Source organism: Salvelinus fontinalis, chromosome 7 (genome assembly GCF_029448725.1).
Source record: "Salvelinus fontinalis isolate EN_2023a chromosome 7, ASM2944872v1, whole genome shotgun sequence".
NCBI lineage: Eukaryota > Metazoa > Chordata > Actinopteri > Salmoniformes > Salmonidae > Salvelinus > Salvelinus fontinalis.
In genome coordinates this window covers 49,787,640-49,794,773 of record NC_074671.1, presented here as the reverse complement: position 1 = coordinate 49,794,773, position 7,134 = coordinate 49,787,640, and positions in this window count along the sequence as shown.

Below are 7,134 nucleotides of genomic sequence, written 5' to 3'. Positions count from 1 at the left end.
TCAAGAAAAGTGCATTTTGAAAAGCAGATACTTAGATTGAATATGCAGCAAATAGAAAGAGTAATTTGGTGCAATGAACAAGTGACTGTGAATTTGTTTGTTGTACTCAGTCAATTTCAAATGTGCTTAGACTTTTGAAACATTAGCCATAATTGAACAAAACTGTAACAGGAAAGCATCTTATGCTCCTTATATGGATACCACTTCCTGCCATAGAAAGCACTGAGTTTAAGCTTAAAATCTCACCAGGAAAATACCTTTCATCCTTCTTCCCCTTTATAGAGCTTCCGTTCTTAGAAATGTATTTAGCATAATACCATGGAAACAAAGTTTTTGGCAATCAAAGACACAAACATGGAAATTGATGCCTAATACTAGGAATTATTATGTTTACGCCATACTATTTGGTACAAAAAGTGTTTTCACAATAAGTGAGTCATGGCGGATGAGTAATACAATCTCAGGGTACAGACCCATCTGCAACTCTGAGGGGGGAAGCAGCGTCTCATTACGGCTGAAAAAACACAATAGGTATTGTTCACTATGGAATATAAATATAGAAATTACAGGTTTATGTCCCATGTGGATGCTATTAGTATATGTGCCTGCAAAACTCCCATTACAATAGCTGGGAGAATAGGACTTGAACGGTTCACCGTATGCTCACTGTGAAACGAAGCCAAGAGAGGCAGGGAGGATTTGGGACAATAGCGCAATCTGTCACACACACACTGCTACGAAACCCATAACTACTGTAGCCTACAGGGTCCTATCCCTAGTTACATGGTCTATAACCTGAACGAATGTGTGCATCTATGCGAGAAATCAGCATTTAAGGACCGTGTTGGATGCACATGTGCCCAGGGAGACAGAAACCTTACCTTGGTCCAGCACCAGCTCTGTCCCTCATGACCAGCTCTGTCCCTCATGACCAGCACTGTCCCTCATGACCAGCTCTGTCCCTCATGACCAGCTCTGTCCCTCATGACCAGCTCTGTCCCTCATGACCAGCTCTGTCCCTCATGACCAGCACTGTCCCTCATGACCAGCTCTGTCCCTCATGACCAGCTCTGTCCCTCATGACCAGCTCTGTCCCTCATGACCAGCTCTGTCCCTCATGACCAGCACTGTCCCTCATGACCAGCTCTGCCCCTCATGACCAGCTCTGTCCCTCATGACCAGCACTGTCCCTCATGACCAGCTCTGTCCCTCATGACCAGCTCTGTCTCTCATGACCAGCTCTGTCCCTCATGACCAGCTCTGTCCCTCATGACCAGCTCTGTCCCTCATGACCAGCACTGTCCCTCATGACCAGCTCTGTCCCTCATGACCAGCTCTGTCTCTCATGACCAGCTCTGTCCCTCATGACCAGCTCTGTCCCTCGAATTCTAACCTTAGCCCTAAACCTCCTAAAAATAGCTTTTTTCCTTGTGGGGACTAACAAAATGTTCCCAGTTGGTCAAAAAATGTCTCATGGGGACTTCTTGTCCCCACAAGTATAGTTAAACACGTTCACATACGGATGCCCGCAAGCATGTTGGCGGGCACACACACACACACACACACACACACACACACACACACAAGCACACACACTTCTTCTCCCATCCCTCAGACAGAGAGTTCAGAGACCCCAAATGGAGGATGAGGGATTCAGCACAACAGGGAGCCTGTTTCATTTTGTTGCAGGCTGGGGAAGTAGGTTGAAGGTCAGAGTGGTTTTGTTTGAGCTGCGGGTGTTAGATGACCCCCCCTCAAAGAGCCTGGTGCTCCTCGGGGGTTAATGAAATGTACTATGACAGATTGGGGGAAAACATGGAAACTGAACCTCTCTGGTGTTCAACAAAGGTTGGAGAGATCTGTGGTGGTCGGTACTGTGGGTCCTATATCCTTGGAGTCCCTGTAGCACTTCTCTGGTGGACAATCATATACAATCATGTGGTCTTTACATATCTAAGACCAAACCTGCATTTTTTTCCCCTGAAATGTTCATGAAATCTCTTTAGTTCGTTTTTGATCAACGCACTGGGGCATGTTGATTGATATAAGAAACATGAATGAAGCCCACATTCACACGTGTTACATGACTGACATCTACTGGTTGAGATATGCCTTGTAACGCATTTATTTAGAGCACTTAATCAGCATTATAGTGTCGTGCTCAACAGTGTTGGGGAGTAGTGCACTAGATATAGTTCAGCAAGTAATTTAACTGTATTTTGCAGGAGCTTGGTGGTAGATGAACTCAATTCAAATATAGTTTTTTTTTTGCTGTGTAGAGCTGTAGCTAACTACTGGAACGACTTTTTTTTTGCTGTGTAGAGGTGTAGCTAACTACTGGAACGACTTTTTTTTTGCTGTGTAGAGGTGTAGCTAACTACTGGAACGACTTTTTTTTTGCTGTGTAGAGGTGTAGCTAACTACTGGAACGACTTTTTTGGCAAGAAAATAAAATATGGGTGAAGTAGGCAAACATTTCCTTTCTTTTTTTGCATCAGACCCTATCTAATTCTTACCTGAAACATAGTTTTCAAGTTTAACATGCAAAATGATACATTCTGTTCATTTGACATAGTAATTCACATTTCCTGTTGCCGCATGACTCTTTTCCTGCCGTAGCGAACTGGCTCAGATTGAGATCCTACGTCTGTGCCGACCCCCAAGTGACCTTGCAATTTGCGGTCTACGACACTTCAGATTTACATCTGATAATTTATCACAAAGTAGTTTGGATGTAGTGAACCACTTTTTCAAAGTAATTTTTAGGTAGGGCAGGTTAAAAGGATTTTTAAGCTTTGAGATAATTGAAACATGGGTTGTGTATGTGTGCCATTCAGAGGGTGAATGGGCATGATAAAAGATTTAAGTGCCTTTGAACGGGGTATTGTGGTAGGTCCCCGGCGCACCGATTTGAGTGTGTCAAGAACTGCAACGCCGCTGGGTTTTTCACGTTGAACGGTTTCCCGTGTGTATCAAGAATGGTCCGCTACCCAAAGGACATCCAGCCAATTTATGACAACTGCGGGAAGCACTGGAGTCAACATGGGCCAGCATCCCTGTGGAATGCTTCTGACACCTTGTAGAGTCCATACCCTGACGAATTGAGGCTGTTCTGAGGGCAAAAGTGGGTGCAATTTAATATCGGGAAGGTGTTCCTAATGTTTTGCTCCCTCAGTGTACAGTAGACCTACCAGGGACTCGCTCCCCCCTGACGCAGCCTGACTGGAATGCCGCTGCCTGGAAGCGTTTCAGGGCTTTTGTTCCCATTCTGCTGTGTGTTTATTTTAGACTGTGAGAGAACAGGGATCTGTCGCCCGGCAACGTAAAGCTCAGACGCACAATGGTGTCACCTGAAGAGGGAGCGGGAGATATAACAGAGGTGTACCCAGGTTAAAGGGACAAAATGGAGACATAGAACACTTAAACAGGGAAGAGAAGTACACTGAACAAAAATATAAACGCAACATGCAACAATTTAAACGATTTTACTGAGTTACAGTTCATATAAAGAAATCAGTCAATTGAAATAAATTCATTAGGTTCTAATCTATAGATTTCACATGACTGGGCAGGGGCCCACCCACATGGGAGCCAGGCCCACCCACTGGGTAGCCAGGCCCAGCCAATCAGTCTTTCCCCACAAAAGGGCTTTACTACAGACAGAAATACTCCTCAGTATTTACACCTTATGGAACAGCGGGGACTGTGAAGAGAGACACACACAGGCACAGACACACATACACATGATAAGACACACTCTACACACACGTACACATGGATTTTTGTATTGTAGATATGTGATAGTAGTGTAGTACACTTAATGTGTTGTGGAAAGTGTTATGAAATGTAATGTCATGTAATACTTTTTATTGTATATAACTGCCTTAATGTTGCTGGACCCCAGGAAGAATAGCTGCTGCCATGGCAACAGCTAATGGGGGATCCTCAATAAATACAAATATAAATAGTATGGTAAACGAACATCTAACAGTGGTAAAAAGAAAATCGCGCTGCTGTCTGGAACGTTTGGAAATGCAAAAATTGATTCAACAATCTAAATAAAAGTAGCATATTTCACATAGTATCAGTCCAAAGGCCTTTAAAAGGGAGATAAACCTTCTTGGTGACGGCCAACTGTGCTTATGTCCTGGCCCTTTGGCCTGGCCTTGTAACCAAAATCAGGATAATAACTGGAAGGACCATGAGATCGTCTTGATCCAGCAGCCCATGCACTTTCTCTGGCCCAGCCCAGGCTTTCTCTGGTCCAGCCCAGGCGTTCTCTGGCCCAGCCCAGGCGTTCTCTGGCCCAGTCCAGGCTTTCTCTGGCCCAGTCCAGGCTTTCTCTTGCTCAGTCCAGGCTTTCTCTGGCCCAGCCCAGGCTTTCTCTGGCTCAGTCCAGGCTTTCTCTGGCTCAGTCCAGGCTTTCTCTGGCTCAGTCCAGGCTTTCTCTGGCTCAGTCCAGGCTTTCTCTGGCTCAGTCCAGGCTTTCTCTGGCTCAGTCCAGGCTTTCTCTGGCCCAGCCCAGGCTTTCTCTGGCTCAGTCCAGGCTTTCTCTGGCTCAGTCCAGGCTTTCTCTGGCTCAGTCCAGGCTTTCTCTGGCTCAGTCCAGGCTTTCTCTGGCTCAGTCCAGGCTTTCTCTGGCTCAGTCCAGGCTTTCTCTGGCCCAGTCCATCTCCTTTGTTCTGCTACTTGATGGTTTGAAGTGTCAAACAGGTTCAAAACAAGTTCAATAACCAATAGAGTGGAAACATCTGAACATTTGGAATGAAAACTAGCCCATCATTCTGTTCTGAGGTCATCTTAACAAAGCACACAGAGATCATGAACATGGTCTTGCCCTGCTCTGCTTCTCATTCATATTAGTCTCCATCTGCTGGTCTTCATGCTTGTCATTTAACACCACCACCATCAGACCCAGCAGCACCCGGCCTTATATAGCACTGGGACGCACAGAGCGGAGGACGATAGAGAGAGAGAGAGAGAGAGAGAGAGAAAGAGGAATGGAAGAGGAGGAGGAGAGCAGAAAGAAAAGAAGGAAGGACAGAGCACTGGTTTTTGTTTACATGCCTTGTCAGAGAGAGAGAGAGAGTATGAGAAGGATGGAAAGAGAGAGACAGAGAGACAGAGAGAGGAGAAAGATAGAGAGGGAAGAGAGAGAGACAGAGAAAGAGAGAGACAGAGAGAGGAGAAAGATAGAGAGGGAAGAGAGAGCGAGACAGAGAGAGGGGAGACAGAGAGAGAGAGAGAGGGAGAGTGGGGGGAGACAGAGAGAGCGAGAGACAGAGAGAGCGAGAGAGAGAGAGAGGGGGGGGCAGAGAGAGAGAGAGAGAGAGACAGAGAGAGAGAGAGAGAGAGTGGGGGGACAGAGAGAGAGAGAGAGAGAGAGAGGGGGGGGAGACAGAGAGAGAGAGAGAGAGTGGGGGGGGGACAAAGAGAGAGCGACAGAGAGAGAGAGAGAGAGTGGGGGGGGGAGAGAGAGGGGGGGGGGGGCAGAGAGAGAGAGAGCGAGGGATGGAAGACCAGGGGGAGAGTAGAAAGAAAGGAAGGAGGAAGAGAGGTAGCACTTTGCTCTTTGTTTACATGTCTTGTCAAGTTGACTCTCTCTCTGCTGAGTGTTGAGGAAGCCCAGAGAGACGGCTCTGCTTGGGTCTTTTCCACTGTGATCACAGTGTTCAGTCTGGTAGATCTATATATATCTCTGACACCACCAGGCCTGGGTAGAAGAGGAGCCATCACTGCACCCCTCACTCTCATTGGGCCCAACAGTGATGGCCTCTGTGGTAGGTTGTTGTGCCTATGTGATACTACTGGTGAATGAATGAATGAATGAATGACAAATTAATTAGATATTTAATTTTCGTGTCAAATCACCGATTGGCAACCCATTCCTTATGGGATTAATTGACAAATAAACAAACGTTACAATAATTCACTATGATAATTCTGTGATACTTCTATAGTGGTATAGTACCACTCCGCTCTCTAGGTAGATAGTGGCTTATCACACTCACCCCCTAGGAACAATGTGAGCCTCAAGGGCAAAATCCAAAGCGTCTTGCATAAGTAGGATAGTATGTCTTCTGACTTCACCAATACATACAATTCTCAATAAAAGCCAGTAGAGTCTGGGGTAATCTGAGAGGATGGGGTCTCCTGAGAAGTGCTTTTTCCCCTCTCATCCCATCATGGCATCCATAGTCCATACGATGTCCTTAGGAAGTTAAAGCCCCCTTCCTTCAGCCAGTGAGAGCTGTGACAGATGTTTATGATGACATCATCATTAATGGCGCCCTTTGTTTAGGCCACGTTTCGCTCAGGAACGATGATGCCTCTCTTGCTCTTTTCTCAGAGGAGAGAGGGCAGGCCAGGCACATACCTCTCTCCTCTTTGGGATGCTTTTCCTTTTTAAGGCAGGTTGGCCTAACCTCCCGCACCGAGAAGAACCCTCTGCCTAACCATGTGTGGATGATGCAGCATTTAAAACCCATCTTTAAATTGTTCAGTCATGAAGTCAGTGAAGCCAGGTCTTCCCTGCAGAAGCACTTCAAATGATGTATTGTGTACTAACTGCTGTCAATGAATGACTATGCTTTCGTATTTAGCTATCCAGTAAAACTTGAATATAATGTTCTGACGAACATGAGTCATTGGAGAATGTCTGGATCAACCAATCAGCTCCATCAAACTACAACAGACAGAGCAACAATCCTACAAATGATACTCTACAAACCCATTTAGAAATGAAAGAGCGAAAGAGTGGCATTGATATAATCCTAGCTTTGCTTTGAGTGATGTAGTATAGACCCCTTTCTAACCCAGGGGTTAGGGTTGAGCTGGGGAGTGGACATGAAGCTATGGTTAGGGTTATGGTTGAGGCTAAGGTTAGGGTTGAGCTGGGGTGTGGACAAGAAGCTGAGCTGAGGTCTTGCTGGCCATTGTGAGCTCAGTCATGCTGCTGTGACAGTCAGGGTGGACACAGCCTCCCAGAACCCTCTCTCCTCTCACTCTGGAACACAATCTGAACCAAATACCAGACCCCACACCAGGACCTGTGACAGCCCGTTCTGGAGAGGGAGGGGGGGGGGGGGGGGGGGGGGGGGGGTGAGACGGAGAGACAGAGACACAGACAGAGAA